This window comes from Crocodylus porosus, unplaced genomic scaffold (genome assembly GCF_001723895.1).
Source record: "Crocodylus porosus isolate Cpor-Errol unplaced genomic scaffold, CroPor_comp1, whole genome shotgun sequence".
Lineage (NCBI taxonomy): Eukaryota > Metazoa > Chordata > Crocodylia > Crocodylidae > Crocodylus > Crocodylus porosus.
This window is the reverse complement of record NW_017728906.1, coordinates 34,336,673-34,353,987: the sequence shown is the minus strand read 5'-3', so window position 1 is coordinate 34,353,987 and position 17,315 is coordinate 34,336,673. Positions and strand designations below refer to the sequence as shown.

Here is a 17,315-nt window from a genome sequence, read left to right as displayed (position 1 = left end):
GGGAGGGGGACAGTGACTTAGGTCAAGTCCACAGGTTAGTGGCGGAGCCAGGAGTAGAATAGGACACTATGCTACAACTTGAGTGCCCCACACATGAGATCATACTGCTCCTTCTGGTCCTGCCTTTGGTGTTTGCACATGTCCTTGAATGCCTTTTGTTGGAGGGATGGGCTCTTTGTTTACATTGACTGCACTGCTGTACAGGCTGATGGGGCTTTATAAATGATTGATAGTAAGTGAAGGAGGAAGCAGTCTGTTGCTTTGGGGCACTCCTTTCTGCCCACAGTAGTACTAGGAATGCAGCTGGTGTTATCAGGGAGGTGCAGGGAAGGATGAACTTGGATTCCATGAGACCCCTTTTCCCATGCTGGGGCCTGTTTCTCTGCTAGTATACATTTGCACAGCTTCAGTATCTTAAACAGAACTTACCTCTGTTTGGAGTTTTAAAAGGTCACCTATCTTGCAGGAAGGGAATGTGTTTTTTCTCATCTTTCTGTCCTTCTTTTGAACAGAATCTCATGGTTTATTCAGTGGAATTTTTCATGCAAACTTGAAAGTTTCCAGAATTGTAGTCACTATCTTAAAAAACAATGACTTCTTTAAGTTGATCTTTTTGGGAAATTGACTGGCATAGCTGTAGTAGAATAGTTTATTTTGCTGTAATTATGCTTGAATGACTCTCCATGTGGACACTTAATGCGTGATGTAAGTGACTTTATTCTAGAATAATAATTCCACTTCAAAATCACAAGGGTGCATGCTCTTTTCTAAAACCCCAAATTGACCCCATTATTGCAGCTGGGATAGACCTGAGTATTTGGTAAATGACAGATAAGCCTAGCAAAGTACATCTCGTTCCTGTCAAGTGGCAGTTCCAAGTAGAGTATAACAACTCACTAGCCTTACCTGATGCACTGACTAGCTCAAATGGTAGGGATTTTGCTATGGATCCATAGAGCCATACCTGCTGATAGTGACAACCCAAATCAAGGGTAACTGTAGTTCCACAGAACAGATTGTATGTTTGTATAATAAATTTTTTAATTAAAAAAAAAAAGGGGGGGGGGAGCATGTATCTTTTAATTTTGGGGTTCAGAGTGCATCAGTGCTGTGAAGTCAAGCATTCATAAATTAGGCAGTGCCTTCATTAGGGTTGGTTTTGCATGTGCATTATGATACAGACTTTAATTCCACAGTCATTCTGTTTCTCCTCCCCTTCACTGCTCTCTTCTACCACAGGATTCTCCTGCATTCAGGACAGCTTTTTCTTGTGGGGGATGTTATGTATGCATTTAATAATATTTTAGTTCCCCTTTAGGCAGCAAATTCTGTGAAATGTTGTTTTTCTCTGCAGAATTGGTCTAGTTCTAGTTACCTTGTTTTGTCTTGGCTTTATGGAACTTCTGTTTCTCTAGTTTTAAGTAGTGGTGTGACTTCCTGTGGATGTGAGCTGTAGATACTAGAATTGCCTGGGATGTGCTTTATGGATTCCTCTGCTCTCCAGAAATAAAATCTGCTTTAATCTTATTGACGAGGTTATTTTTCAAGCTCTAAATGCTACAGCTGTGAGTAAGGAGAGATCAGTACAAATTCTCTTAATGTAGCAAAGAAAGAGTCCCTGTTTAAATGGCTTATAGAGAGTTACAAGGTATTTTGGCTGCTTCTTGAACAAGCAGACCGGCATGCAGTAACTGGCCCCTCTGCTTGATAGATCTCATTACTGGCGGCTGTCTGAGTAACTGCAAATCTGCACTTTCTCCTTTTTGCCATACTTGCTTCTGGCACTGCGTCACAATGGAGAAATCTCTAACTGCTCCCAGCTAAATCCTGAATCCTATATAATTTTTTTTCCCTACTATCTATCCCAGACATGACTGTGCCCCAAGGACCTTTAAAACAGATGCCTTTTTTTTTTTTTTTGGATGCTTCTTTTTTGCCCCCTTCCTTTTCCAGTGTGATAACCTTGTCAGCATTGGAGCCTGGAAGTCTAGTTCAGCAGCTTAATCTGTCACCTCAGGAATTTTTTTTTTTTTTTTTTTTGCCCCATCAATCTGAAAAGCAAATGCAAATTGAAAGTTGAATGGGGGTTGGAGAGGGGCAGAAATATAGCCAGGGAGCTTCTCTGTGGGTGTATGTTTTGTCTTCTAACTTTGAAAAGTTTCCTCTGACTCCAGTAACTGTCACTTACTTGCCATGCTATAATTAACATCCAATTTAGCTTATCCCTATAGTGTATCCCTCTGGTGTACTTTTCTCCCAGCATTGCTGATGCTGGTGGCACTCCACAGGTGGTCGCAGAAGTGGGAGCAAGGCTCCTGATGGCAAGATGAAATTGGCCATTACTACCTAAAAACTAAACTGGGAGCTCTGGTGTCTAACACGGCCTCTTCAGGATCAACAAGCTCAAAATCTCTCTGTGCTTGCCCTCTGTGGTCTAGATTCGTTTGCTACCGTGAGAATTGTGGTTAAGGCGTTAGATACAACGGAGACTTTCTGTGGAGTCTGAGGCTTTCACTTCAAGTTTCTTTTTGATGAATAGGGGCTGAGTGCTTAGTTCAATAAGAATGTGAATTATATATGTGATACTAATATTGCAGTGTCTTTTGGCAGCCAGTGTGGGTGAGCACGTGTTGGGAAGCATGCATGTACTCTCCTGTTCCTGCATGCTGCCTGCTTTAGCTTTGCGAGCAAAGTGGAGCTTTGAGCATGTTTGGGATGAGATGAATTCTCTTTAAAATCTCTCTGTGCTGCCGCTGGACAAAAAGAGGAATGGACATGGAATTCATGTTAACATTGACTTTTAAAAATGTTGTTTTATGCGGGTTGCGATAGTGTGTGACATAGGAAGCGTTCGTGCTGATGGAAATGCAGAGTGGCTGTGGGAGAGAGAGAGAGAGGTCAGAGAGGAACCAATTATTTTTCTAAAAAACATTGTGTATTCCTGCACATGGTAAAATATTTACCATGATGACAGACGTGGGATAGGGTTGGGAGGCTAATGTAAGTACTCAATCTTTTCCTGTCTTTTCTGTTGCTGTCCATTTCATGGGGTGGAGGGCACCTCTTAATGCGCTGAGTATAATTTTTTTCTATATGTTTGCCACTTCTTCCCCTTTCCAGTTTTATTTCTGTGGCCATTGACAGTTTGTTTATGCACCTGCTGTATAAGCTAGCACAGGGGTGCTCAACCTCCAGTGCAGGCCACATCTGGCACCTGGTGCCTTGTCATCTGGCCCATGGGACTTCCCAGGGTTCCCCACAGGACAGTGTGGGGCCCAGGAGCCTGATCCTAGTGTGCAAGGCCCAATGCAGCCCACCTCCTGGCTCTTTGAGCCTCACTTGATCCATGGGACCAAATTGCTGAGCACCAGTGAGCTAACAGATCTTAGGCTGTGTTCCATTTCTGTAGTGGCTGAGAAAGGGAAGCAGTCCTGGTCCATATGTAATATGCTAACAGTGCAGTTCTTGTTTGGCTGTTCAGGGTGATGAAAAAGGGTACGGTCCCTTGCTTGACCTTGGCTTTGTTCTAGTGTTGGCTCAACACCTCATGCTTTTCTCAGTATTTTGAATGTGGATGTGAACTTATTTAATAGGTAAGTGAAACTTAGAAACTATGAAACACTTCCATAAAACTAGAAGTATTTGATTTTATGCTTACTTAAGCATCAACCATAGTTTCTTGTAAATCTTAATGTAACACAGAAACTCTCTTAGTAATGTTATAATTTTTTGCTACTGAATATCCAGCGTATGTGTTCTACTGAAAATGGATTACTACCAAATTGCTCTTTCCTTACGGAAGATTTTTGCTTCGAAAGACTGCATATATTAGACAGGAGACTTCTATATTTGATTGATGCGAGGTCTTCTAAAAACAAAAGAATAATATAGCTCAGAAGATGAAGCGTGTGAAATGTCTGATGTAGAGATGCTTACGCGCTTCTTTTCTAGTTTCAGGTAGACTTCCTTATAATCTCTTTATGGTTGTATTTGGGTGAGTTAGATTCAGATACCTGCATTCATAGTTGGATATCACCTTATTTCATGAATAGCGGTATGAATTTTAATGAGAATCCATGTGAAGCTTACCTACTTGAAGGTGGAAAAGCCAAATTGTGATACCTTTTAATGTGACTATATCGTATACTCAATTTTGCACAGATGATGTTAGACTATTAATACACTTAAAGCTGTTCAACTTCAGCACCAATTTTCTAGAATTTGAGAACATTTTGGATATAGTGGAAGGCAGTGGAGCCTCTGAAAATAATTGTGGTAGCTTCTTTGCCTCTCTGTAAACATGAAGGTTTGTGAACTGGCTGAGGATAGGTGTAGCTGTACAGGGTTGTTAAGCTGTTCCAGGTGTTTGTTGAGACTTTATTTCCAAGGGGTCTCCGATCAAATATGTAGGACCACTGGGCTGAGTGGAGAAGTGGTGTCATTTAAAATGACAGCCTTTCCTTAATTTGATAAACCACTACAAAGTGAGAGGATTGTAAACATACCCAGTTTCTACTGTGTCTTGCTGCACTAATTCTTGTAGGCCATATTATGACACCTTATTCACACTGGAGCATTTATTCATGCAGGTAGTCTCACTGAATCCAGTACATGTACCTGAGTGAGCAAGGACCTGTTAGTGGAAGCAGATGTTCGTACAGTGTGTACAAAGCCCTTCAACATGGCCACCTGGGGAATATTCATGGAGTAAGGTGCTACTCAGCATGGGTAAGGGAGGCAGTTTTAGACCCTTCATATAAAAAGCATTTTCACTGTTTCCAGCCCAATGATATCTTTTACTTCTGTTTTTCCAAAGGAAGAGCTTGTTTGGGAGGAGATGGACAGAGCCAAGAGGAGGCTAGTATTTTCATTTTATACAGTACTAATAGAAATTAGCATCAATATTAAATTTCCATAAGCAAAAGATTCTTCTGTTACAGGGAAGCATTAATTAGTGTAAGCTTTTTTTGGGCTGGATCTTGTATTTTTATAAATCTCCCATATATGACTTTTTCCCCCCCTTTTTTTTGTGTGGCCTGAATCTATTTTTACATGAAGCTAGAAGTATATAATTAACACAAACAATGCATCCCTGCAAGGCAGGTTTTTAAATTAAATGTAGCATTATGTTGTGGAAGCAAAATATGCAATTAATACCTTTTACCAAAATCTTCTTTTCTCTCTTTGTTCTAGAGTATTGCCTTGTAATTGAAAGTTTAGAAGTGTACCACAATTGTTAAACATAACTTTTGTTTTGCGATTACTATCTGGTGTGGAAAAAGGCTCTGCTTTGTATGACACACATGCAGTGAAAAGTGTTGGATCCCATCAAGAGCTGAGAGGTGCTTCCTGAGGTGCTATATGGCATCAACTCTCATTTAAGACCTAATTTTCAATAGATGTGAAGAGGGCAGTAAGTGGCTTGTAGGAGGAGTTCTGCACCTCTTTTGTCCTGGTTTAACAATTTTGTGGCATGTGGGATGATGGTGATGCTGGTGGTATGAGAGTCTTGTGACACAGTGGGTGCATCTAAGGGTCATTAAGGTGATGTGAGAAACTCTGGTGCAGTTTGCATTGGAGTTGGCTGGTCACAAGCATATCATCTGCACATGTATCTGGGACTGCAGCAGTTTGAGTTGGGGCAGAGCAGCCCCAGGCTGGCAGGGGAACTTGGTGGGGAGGGGGGTCATCCCCAGGCTCCAGGTGGTGGTGTTGAATGGTGGAGGGTCTGGCTGGGGTATAAGGGTGTTAAATTGAGGGGCTGGGTAGTGGGCAGTCCCTGCACTTCAGCACCCTTGTGCCCCAGCCAGCCCCCGTCACTGTCTACATGCGCATTTTGGTGCACATTATTACTCTGCTGTAGGATAGTACTATCCCTGACAGTACTATCCTACAGCAGAGTTCATTAATTTACTGTTACCTAATACTGGTGCATGTGTAGATAGTGATGCTTTACTGTGGAGCTAATTGGTCAACTCCTTAGTAAAGCACACATGCAGGTGCTATCCATTCCTTACAAATTACATGGGCCAACTGCCCAAAAATGACAGTGCACTGTAGCAGTTTAATTTTTATGCTGCTTGGCTTCTGTTTTGAATGGCACAGAGTATTCCTATTTTGCTTTTACCCCTTCCCCTCTTTCCCTGGACCTGATCCCAAACCATTGAAATCTGGAGAAACGAGCAGATCCTTGTGCGTTTAGGGTGCAGACAAAGTGATACTTTTTGCCTCATCTGACCACAGAAAGCAGTTTATATCTGTGACCAAACACAAGTGCACAGCTGCAGACATCTTAAATGACCAATCGGGTGAAAATCTGACCCCTCATTGGATGAGGTATCGGAGAATTCAGCCGTTTGAAATGGAGACTGTAAGAACTGCTGAAACTTCCTTAGCCTGATGAAGGGTTTTGAATCCGAAAGCTTGCTTCCAGCTATTTAAGTTGGTCTAATAAAAGATATCAGATTCAGGCAAAGAACCTTGTCTTTCAAAATGTAGCGCCTTTTGTAACTTGTATCTGCAGAGCTCCCAGCCTGTTGCTGTTTTCAAAGAAAGGGGGGGGGGGGGGGAGCGGAGGGAGCCCATTCTGGCTTTTTTTTCAGCCCCCCTCCCCTGAGGGTGGGAGCCCCCCTGAGGTAGGTGGGCTCCAATTCACCCACTGCACCTTTCAGCACCTGCTGGGGAAACCCAAGAATGAGCTCCCTCCACTGTCTTTCCCCTTTCCCATTCTGAAAACAGTAAGCTGTGGCCATTCCTGCAGGCACCTGGCTGCAGGCTCCCAGCCTGCTTATAGATTCTTGTCCCGCCGGACCCAACAGTTTTTGGTTTGGTTTGGGGGGGGGCGTTGTTGCAACTCCGAAGGCTTTAAAAAAAATCGTTCTGATTTACAGCTGAGAGCTGCACTTCTGTCTGCACCCTTAGGGTCTAAATCGTGTTGGTCTTACTCCTCCAAGTAGCCGCATTTGAATCCATCCCCATGACTTCAGTGAATACAGTGGGTAAGATTTGACATGAGAATCTGAGCTATTAAAGCTTGAATCTTGGAGTTGAGTATATTTTACAATGTCTGTGTACACATTGTGAGTAGGCAGTAGTACTTACCGTAAAGTTAAGCATGTGCCTTTCATTCTTGCAGGAATGGGGCCACAAAGTATAGCATAGGTGATGCATGGGGGGGGCCTTGTGCCCCCCCCCTTGAGATTTGCCCTCATTGACCAGGGAGCTGGGGCACGGGGGGTAAGTGCTGGCCAGTGGGCCCCCCCCCAGATTGGCACTACCAGGGGGTGGGGGCGCCAAGAGAAGCACTGCCGGCACTTATGGTTTTGTTGCTGGCACTTCTGGGGTTGGTGATCGTTCTCTGAGGGACCACCCCGCAGTCAGCAATCAGCCACTGGGGGACCTCCCTGCCGCTAGTGCCTCCCCCAGACTCAGGATGCACCAATTGCCCGTGAAGTATAGCTTGAATAAAATGGAAATAAAACACAACTGTTAACTTTTTTTGATTTTAAAATAATGGAAAAACATGGATAGAATAATGTGGTTTTCTAACAGGTGTACTGTAGGAGATGGTGTGGATTTCACTGAACAGAAAAATAAGGTTTTAAAACTTAATGAAAGCAGTAAGCATTGTGAAGCAGTCTGCACTCTCTATGCATGTACTTGTATGAATGCACTGAATCTAATGCTCACCCTCTTGTCAACTCTTTGGGATTGGCCCAGTGACCCAACAAGTTATTGGAATGACTTGGTACAGCTTGAGCTAAAGAGCCACAGTTTTCTAGCTGGAGTTGTCACAGATTTTGCATTCTCTCTGTCAAGTGCAGAGGGGCACCAGCAACACAGACTTATTAGTGGGCTATATTTGTAAAGAGATTTGCCTAAGGAAGGAGGTGTGTGGGAGAGCCTGAGTCAGTGAGAGCAAGAGATCAGGTTTAGCAACTTTTTGTTTTAGATACTTGCTTTCTGTTTCAAAGTTTACTTTTTCAGCTTAGCACATGCTTGAAGCTCTGGTGGCATCACACCTTTTATCGTGCTTGGAAAAGACCTGATCTTGCAAGTTTTGAGCACCCACTAGGATGTGCTGAGGCCTTCTTCTATTTCCACTCACTACAATAGGAGTTGGAGAGCTCTTCTTTTCTTAGGAGGTATTCAGTACATTGCAAGATTGAATTTTTTGGGCCTGAGCTGCCCTCATTTCTATTAGTTAACTCAGAGCTTGAAGCAGCTCAGTCCCTCACTGGATCTAGTCCTAAAATTTGCCTGTAGCTTGTACGTCAGTATTTTTAGCTATGGTAGAATGGAAAGGTCATGTACTTTAGCCTTTTCTTCTTTGCTTAGTTTCAACATGGCTGCTGTATTTTGACTGGCTAGCAGAGTATGCTAACATCTTGGGACACTTATCTATTTTTTTTTTCTTTGCTTTGTATAACCTCCTCCACAATGATATAATCTTAATCTGCACATCCTGATGGCCACTCAGCATCCTAGCAAAACAATGGTTGGAAGTAATGGAGAAGCTTTGCAAGAGATTCAGACGTACAGTCACATTGTGGTGGGTATTTTTGTCCTTTTTAAAACTGCAGCCACTGTCAAAAAATGGACTATTTACTTCAGTTTATATTTTTCTGCTGAAGGGGAAAGCAAATATCTACAACACGGCCCTGCTATAAATACAAGGCTAAATTCAATCCTGGGGTTGATTTGCATCTCTTCTTGCCTCCCAGCCCTTGCCTCAGCTCCTCAAGTGAATTGTGCCTTGTGTTCAGTCTAGGGCCATCTGTTTCCCTGTACGCTTTCCTGCATTCTGATCGGAGTGGAAAGGTGAGTTTAAATACATGTGATGCAGACGTGATTTTTTTTTTTTTTGTGCTTGTAAATAATTTTGTTTCCAGCTGAGGATCCAAGTCACTGACATGTGATAAAGAAAAATTTGCCCTTAGCTGTCCACTGAATGTGCTTAATAGACAATGTGCAGGTTGGATTATTCACTTTTTTTGGTTAAATTTTTGATGGCTCGTGTGTGTACCTAGTCTGGCTACTACTGCTGTCGCCACTCCCCTGTTACCAAGCTTTCTGACCTGTGAGGAGTGCCATGGGATGAAAGACTTGGCTTTGTGGACCAGATCCAGCCCTCAGGCCACACTTTGAGCACATCTTTCCTAGGTGATTGTAGTTTATCTCTATTTAAATTATGTTTGCGTTACAGGTATTACTATTTTGTATGACTTGGATCATTATCTCTTCACTGATGCTCACAGGAGAGCCATGTTGCATGGGTGCATGAGCTCTTGCATGTCAATAATTCAGGTGGCAAAGACTCTTGGCCACATCAGCTTTGGTTCAGATTCAAAGTAGTGACCAGAGAAAGTAATTGGTGAGAAGGTGGAAGAAAGTCGGACAAAAAAGAAACAACTCTGGGGGGGAAAAAAACGGCATGGACTTCCTTGGGGGTTTTGTCAGAGTGAAGACTGAACATAAAAGGGGGAGAGGATTTCAGTATCTGGCTTTGAGGAAGGACTGCCATTGATATGTCTGTCAGTAGAGCTTGTAATTGAAGGGGTGCTATTTCTCCTTTTGGCTTGTGGTGTCTGTCTTATTGTGACTCTTGTAACTCTGTGGGTGGAAACAGATGCTGGCTGATGTCTTATTTGTGCTGCCATAAAAATTTTGTGGCAGCACAAATGCTGAGCAAATAGAGACGTTGATACCCTTTGTTATGCCACATGAAAAGAAATTCAGTGGCACAACAAAAAGTGGTGATAGACTCTGGGGCACAGGTCTGGTTGAGTGGGCAAAGTGGGAAGATCACATTGCCCCTTGTCCTTCTCCATTGAGCATGGGACAAAAGGGGTGATGTGTCTTGTCGGTGCAGCAGATCAGCTGTGCTGCAATATCATGGCACACTCAATCTGTTTCCTCCATCAACATCTATTTCTAGCCTACCAATCTGAAGAACTGGTGTTGAAAACTAAGTTGTCATGTTAGCTGAATGTTGTAAAAAAATTTTTGTCCCCCCAGAACCAACAGCTTGGTTGTTTTTAGGGTTTGATTTTTATTTTGAATAAACAGAGTTTGAGTTCAACCCCCGCCCCCCCCCCAATTCTGCATGTGGCCAGATTTTTGCTTCTTGCCTGACAAATTTTATACACAGTTTGCTCAGTACACTAATTCTACTAATTTTGATCCTTAATTACTAGAAAGATTTGGGGATCAGTCCATGGGTCTTGATGCATGGGAAGTTACTTGATTTTTGGTGTGTATTTTGTTTACTTGAAGTCTTCAGGAATCTAATATTTACTGGCTATTGCCTGAACAGCCTCCCTTTTTAGGAAAGGTTTGCATTTTGTGAGTATTTTACAGTTCAATCTCTTTCTGAAATCAATTCTGCAAAGGCCGATAGGCCTAAAGTTAGTTCTACCATCTGTTAGCTGGCTTGGGAGCAAACGTACGTATGCCAGTGTCTGTATGCATGTGCATATTGCACTGCTCTGTACTTCCTGTCTGTTCCTTCTTGCTCATAGTGACAGGCAGAGGAGATAATTGTTCAGGAAGTCTTTATACTGTGGGCAGCTTACAGATGAAGAGGTCGTATGTTTCAGTATTTTATTTGCTTGCAAGTATGACATGGAAAAGTAGAGCAGGTTGTGAGAAACCCAGCACTTAGGGTGTGTCTTTGGCAGGTGACCTATAGTGGTATGGAAATCTTTGGAGTGATCTATTTATTTATTTATTTTTTCATTTTGGAGAAATGGATGCGTTAGGAACTTAACATGATTGTACTAGTATTTCATATTTTTTGGCTCATCATCCTCAAGTGAACCTCTGGTATTAGGCTTGTGTTAAACTTTACTGCCTTATCTCCCAGTCCAAGCCAGGCTGTGTGTGTTAATGTTGTATTGCAGTCCAGAGGGCAGATGGCTTATGACAGTCTTTTTAATCTTCATTTTATTTTTATTCTTGAAGTGATGCTTATCTTTTAGGGGGCAACTAGTGGTGATAATATCTAATTACTCAGGATGACTGAAAAGGCGGTGACAGCTATGCACTGTATAGATTTGTTTAAAATGTACTGATGCTATTAAAGTCTTGCGAAGCCAGCGAGAGAGCAGGCATCACCAGGTAGGTGATGATGAGTTAAACATTCAGAAATCTTTTCTGTTGTATGACTTAGAGTAAAAGGAACTAGTCATATTACTCTGGGGCCCCAGGTTTCATGTGGTATTGTAATGCTTAACAATTTTTTTTCCTTCAAGCTAATAATTTGCTGGTGCTTATTTGGTTTTATCATTTTTCTTAAAGTAAAACAGACTCCAGGTCCTGCTTTTTAGTGGTGATCCTGGACATGAGTGCAATGGTATATCTTTATACTGTATGCACATGTTTAGATTTGAGCTTACGTTGAAGGTGAAAATCTGACTACTGAAGTCAAGAGACCACAATGAAGCTAGGATTGCATCTCAAGTGCAATGAATATTTAAACAAAAATGTTACTCATAAGAGCCATTTGAAAAAGGGGTGGTGGTGGGAGGAAATAATCACAAAAATATTTCATGTAAAATTGTATTTTTTTTTCAATCAGCCTTTATTCCTAGGAGATTTTTGTTCTAACCATAACTACCATATTTCATGGTGTACAAGATGAAGTTTGAAGCCAAAATATTTACCCTTAAATTTCCACTTCTACTTATACACTGTATCAGTACTTTGAAATAAAAAAAAAAAAAAAAAAAAAGATGTTTGAAAGTTAGTTCATCCCCTGCCCACCTCAAAACCTGTGCTGTCATCCTGCTGCACCCAGCAGGGTGGAGCCACTGTCTGACAGCACAGGAGCTATGGTGCCACTGCCTACCACAAGCAACACCAGGGTGCAGAGTGACAGCAGTGAGCAGCGCTTGCTGGGCAAGAGCCACTCGCAGCCTGCCATGCTGAGCTCTGCTGCTGCCTGCCTGGCTGTGGCTCACAGTCTCTGGCCACAGTGGCCAGCACTGACCTGCATTCAGAAAGTGCTGGGACAAGGTGACAGCCGAGTTCAAGTGCCTAACACCTCCCCTGGAGGTGGCTTTGGTGAGGCGGCGTCTGCTTCTACACTGGATCTACGAAAATCCTAACTTTCTTGATCAGAAATATGGGGTTGACTTATTTACCACATAGACTTGTACATCATAAAATGCAATATATACAATGAAAGAAAATTCATTGTAAAAGGAGAGGTTAACTTTGGGGCACTGATTACGTGAATGATTGAGGCCCTGTCCTTATTTGAGTTGTTGTTAATAATCCTAAACAAATGCAGACTGACCTGACCTCAATCTGGAAATTAAACACTTTCAGCTACTTGAGTATTCATGTAGCTTTATTTTTTTTTCCTAAGATGGCCAGGGTCTTTGAGACTACTCAGCAGGGTCTGCTTTCATCTAGGAGGTTGTAAAAATGCAACTATGGAACTTCATTGACTTTCCTTACTTTCATAATTTTACCAATTCCTTCTTGATGATTTATTTGCTCAGTCTTGCTTTTACTGAAATCGGTGGAATTTTGTCATCGATTTCAATGGAAGAAAGATCTAGCTCCTAATAGCTAACCTTAATGTGTGGTAGTAGCTTTTTATGACAGTGATACATCATTAAAATAAAAACCATTTGGATATCCTCAGCGACCTGGCATAGTATGGCAACTTCTTTATTTTATTTTGTCAGCTAGCTATTGAACATTTTTTATATCTGGCCTAGAGAGTAATTAGATTATCATTAGCTTTCTGAGAACAGCATGTTTTCCCCAATAATACTTGCTCTCTGTTTCTAAACATTTTTTTTAATTCAGTTCAGTGGAGTCCTTTTCCTGCCCATGGTAATATTAATTTTGAGACATTTCTGTAATCTGCAGTATGAATATGTTGCGGTATGAAATGCAGTTTTCTTGGGGTGGTGATTCTTGCTGGATTTATAGCCAAACACAGGTGGTGTTTGCTATAAATTGTATTTGTCTGGAATTATTAAGCCCTGGAAATGTGGGGTGTGATTTCCTGGTCAGGTAAGTGCAAGTTATGAATGAAACTCCTTAGTATTCATCTTAATAAATTCAGGGAATGTCTCTCTCATAATGCTGGTGGCACTTAATTTACACTGGAATGTTTAGGAGCAAGAAGCAATTAATGTTATTAATTTAAAAGACTGTAAACAGTGTTGTAGTCTACAGTGTTATAAAGGCTTCTTTAAGAATTCTTGATATATGGCAAGTAACACTTAATATTACATTTTAAAGACGGGCCATTAGATGTAACTACTACCTAGTACCTTCATCGCACATGTACATGCACCCCCCCCGGCCCACCTCAAAACCTGTCTGTCTTAAGCTCAATACTCACTTTGTTGACTTTTTGAAGCTAGTTTAGCAATGGCCAAAAGTATCTGGAGCAAAAATGGGTTGCTTAGCAACATGCTTGGGTCTAGGAGTGTTGGAGAATGGGTCAGTGATTAACAATTATGTACAATCAAGGTTAAAAATGCAGGGCCGTCTGCACCATTACTGCCCTGACAACTAGAATATTTCAGCATTATGGTGCCATAATTTATGGTAGGTGTTAGAAAATGTATAGCAGTTTGTGGTTTTGACCTAGTGGACGTGATTATTTATTTTAGTTTTATGAAATAAAGTGAATGGTGTTTTCAAATCAATAAATTACCGACAAGGATTAAATAACTGTCTGCTGAGTGATACAAGAGCGATCTATATTTTTAATACGTTTCTTTTCAAGGCCTTGATCCTTCAGATGTTTATCAAAATACCCAACTGCTATGAACGGTCTATGCAAGAGAGTAAAAACTTTTTATCATTAAACAAGCTGTGAAAGGAATACGCATCTTTTACTTAGGTACCTAACTTAATATAAGCTTGTTGTTCAACCAAACAAGGAGAACAAGGAGACAATGCAGTGTGAATTTGATGGATCTGTTTTCTGAGCCTGATTTTTGCCAACAAACAGATTTTCTTTAGCTCTTTGCAATTCTTCTTCTGGGACTGAAATTCTGTGGCAATTTTTCTTCTTTTTGTAGCCATTTTTCTTCCTTCTTCCTTCCCAGAGTAGAGAAGACAACTTTTTTTTTTTTAATTATTCCGTTTACTCTGAATGAAAGCTGTAGTACTTATTTTTTCTGCTGTTACCCACAGTAGAGACATGCATCTTTAAGTGGACCTGCATCTCTTAGACATTTTTTTTAATAACTCTGGCAAAGCAGTGTTTATTTCATTGCCAAGGATAATGTATTTTAATCATGTAATCAATTTTTAAAGATCTTTACCTATTTGCATTTTTGTTTAATAAACCCTCCCCCTCTTTGTCATGCCAAATTTCTGAAGAAGCAACTGCACATTCTTTTGGCAGGTCAAATGAACTATTTATGGGAGTCTTAATTGGAGGTGATTTTGTAGTCCTAAGCACTAATGTTTTATCATTGTCTGAAATAGTCATGGGCAAGTGGGCAGTGTTTTTTCTTCAGTCAACATGACCCTTTTCTCTGCTTTAGCCTAGCAAGATTCTTAATCACTTGGGTTTTTTTAATGCTTCTGTCTGGTATGATTGAGCACTCTACTCATCAGCCATCATTGGTTAAAGAGCACACCAGCTCAAATATCTCCTTTTATGAAAATAGGAGTTATGGGCCTTTTAAAAATAGAAAAGGGAACTATTTCACTTAAATATTAATACTTATAATACCTACTGTGGCTTTCTGTTTATTGTGAACTGGGCAACGTGGTAGACTGTGTGTAGATTTACAGGCACCTCCAGTAGAACACAGCAGTTATTTGTATGTACAGAGTAATGCTGCACACAACATTTTTTCTCAGGTTCATAGTACAGGAAATAAAGACCGTCTTATTTGGTTAAATTTATAGGAAAAATATAGGTAGGTGGAATGTAGTTGCTTAACTCCAGTATCCCTGCCAAATTTAACAGCTCCATTTATTGCAAGAAATGCAAAGAGATTTTTATTGAGCACATACTCAGGAGTGAAATGGCTGCTTGAGCTGTTCAGCAGGTCTTCCTGTTGGGTTGCTGGAGCATTAATTCAGTGTGGAGTCAGAGCATCGTCTTCTGAACTGCCAGTATTGCCTCTTGAAGAACTTTTTAGCGTTTTCTCAGTGTGTGGTGACTAGACCCAACCCTGGCTAACTTTCAGTGATTTTAGGCATGCAAGTAGTGAGGCTGGAGAAAGTGAGACTGATGGCAGGGAACTCTCATGCCTACTCAGGAAAGTAGAACTGGATGAACAGCAGCTTTTTTGCCTATGATAGTTCTGATCTGACATTTCATTAAATTCTTTTCATGTTGAAAGGTCTCATATATTCCTTTTTTTTTTTTTTTTTTTTTATGTTTTATTGTTATACATAACGTATTTAGCCCAGTTTGGGCTGGACTGAAAGTAGTGTTGTCAGGCATGTTAAAGATAAAATGGGCATTCATTTTAAACAACTTCAGGGCTGCGATATAAGTTGAATAAAAGCAGCGACGTTCCAGATGTAGGTTTTTCTTCTCTAACTTGGTGGCACAAATTCTCGTGGTACAAGTTCTATAACCTAGTTTATCGTTCTGATGACGATTCGTATTGCAGTAATGTCCAGGAGGCTCGGTCATAGATGTAAGCCCCTGTTGTGCTTGGCACTACTTACACAGAACTGTAAGACAGTCACAATCCTAAAGAGATTATAGTCTAATTGAAGAGTGGGATGGCAAGGAAACTGGGAACTAACCTGTTTTGGTTGCCATAGGCCACATGGCTCTTCACATACATATGTGTGCTTAACTCTCCTGCTTTTTGCATTAATTCTGTGTTGGGTAATTACTTGGCACAGCAGAATGAGATCTGGAGTCTCTACTGCAGTGGGATCTTGCAGGGTGTAAAATGCTAGGTCTGAGTTAGTAGTGGTAGTAGCAACATGTGAACAGTGAAAGGTCATGCAGTAACTGGGTGGGTTAAGACTAAGGGCAAAACCCCACAGACTCCTGCATGTGAGTACATACAGAACTTGCATGAGCAGAACTGATGACCCCCATGGGGGTAGCTGCACAAGTATATTTACAGATATAACTGTTTAGAGGATTGGGCCCTAACAACCTTCACTCAGAAACCTTGGCTGTGTGTCTGTCTCGGTAAGTGTGTATAGTCAGTCCTCACACACACGCACTGAATTCACTGGAAATGCAGGGGTAGAAGAGAATCCAGAATATGATTCTCTATTACATTTTCTATTAGATTTGTGTATAACAACAATCTGATGTTTTACTATATACAAGATTGATAATCTAATCTAATCATTCCTTTGCTTGCACAGCAGGGATAGCAACAGCTTGTTGCTATTTATGTAGGCAGCATAAAACAATAACCTCTTTAAACCCCATGTATGAACATAAAACCTAACAGCCAGTACTGAGTAATGGAGACCAAAGAAAAACAGCAGAGGAAAAAATATAACTGAAACAAACAAATGCATTATTGCTTGAAGTAGTTGCCCTATTCACTATTTTATTACCTTGCACTGTGGTACCAATGTAATCTTCTTAATTAAGCATCAAAAGATGCAAGCTAACGTTAAATATATTCAACACAGACATGAGGGCTTGTGTTGAATTTTTATGTCTCTAGTAGCAAATGTCCCCATGTGTCACTCTAGCCTCTGTGGTGTTCTTTGCTAGTGACTTTGTATTGTACTGTAACTCCCTCTCCTACAAGTTGCAGTGTTGCCCACCATTGTTTCATTATATAATTGTCCCTTCATCAGCCAAGGAGCGTTACAAAATTCAGCATTTATTTATTTGTTAGTATCGCCTCCTGCTATTGTTCAGGTTGGGGAATCCAGATTGCTTGGCTGAGCATGCCAGTTTTCCTGCCGGCACAATATAGTGTGGCTACCTGACAACTACCTGGTTGTCACTCTGCCCCCTGCATGGGGATGCCTTATGGTCAGGTATTTTAGTTTGAGCTTGGGCAGAAACATTAGGAGCCACTAGTGTTGAGCTCTGTTTGGTTTGTTTTTTCTCCTCTCAATGACGCATATTATGCAGCATCCTCTTACATAATGTGGTATCTCGTCTGCAAAAAAAAAGCCTCTGTTGGTATGGATCAGCGGTTTTTGAACTGTCTAAAGTCATGAAACCCTTTAAATCACTTCTGCTGCAGAGCTCCTGCCTATACCCTAAGGCAGGCTTGTCCAACATATGGCCTGTGGGCTGCCATGTGGCCCACCAAGGCATTTTCTGAGGCCCGAGGTGCTGCAACGGGAAATGAAAGTAAACACTGTTTACTTTTGTTCCCACCCCT

At 41.2% G+C, this 17,315-nt stretch overlaps 1 protein-coding gene across 7 annotated transcripts in view; it reads left to right on the top strand.

Annotated features, from left to right (window-relative positions):
* TIAM1 (T-cell lymphoma invasion and metastasis 1) overlaps positions 1-17,315 on the top strand; it is a 263,725-nt gene that overhangs the window by 28,870 nt on the left and 217,540 nt on the right. The window contains exon 1 of one of the 7 annotated variants that reach the window (XM_019528812.1): positions 8,464-8,551. The exons of the other annotated variants lie outside the window; for them this stretch is intronic. The gene's annotated coding sequence lies outside the window, so the exon portion shown is untranslated. Of the gene's footprint in view, positions 1-8,463; positions 8,552-17,315 lie in introns of those variants that run through there. 7 annotated transcript variants of the gene reach the window in all.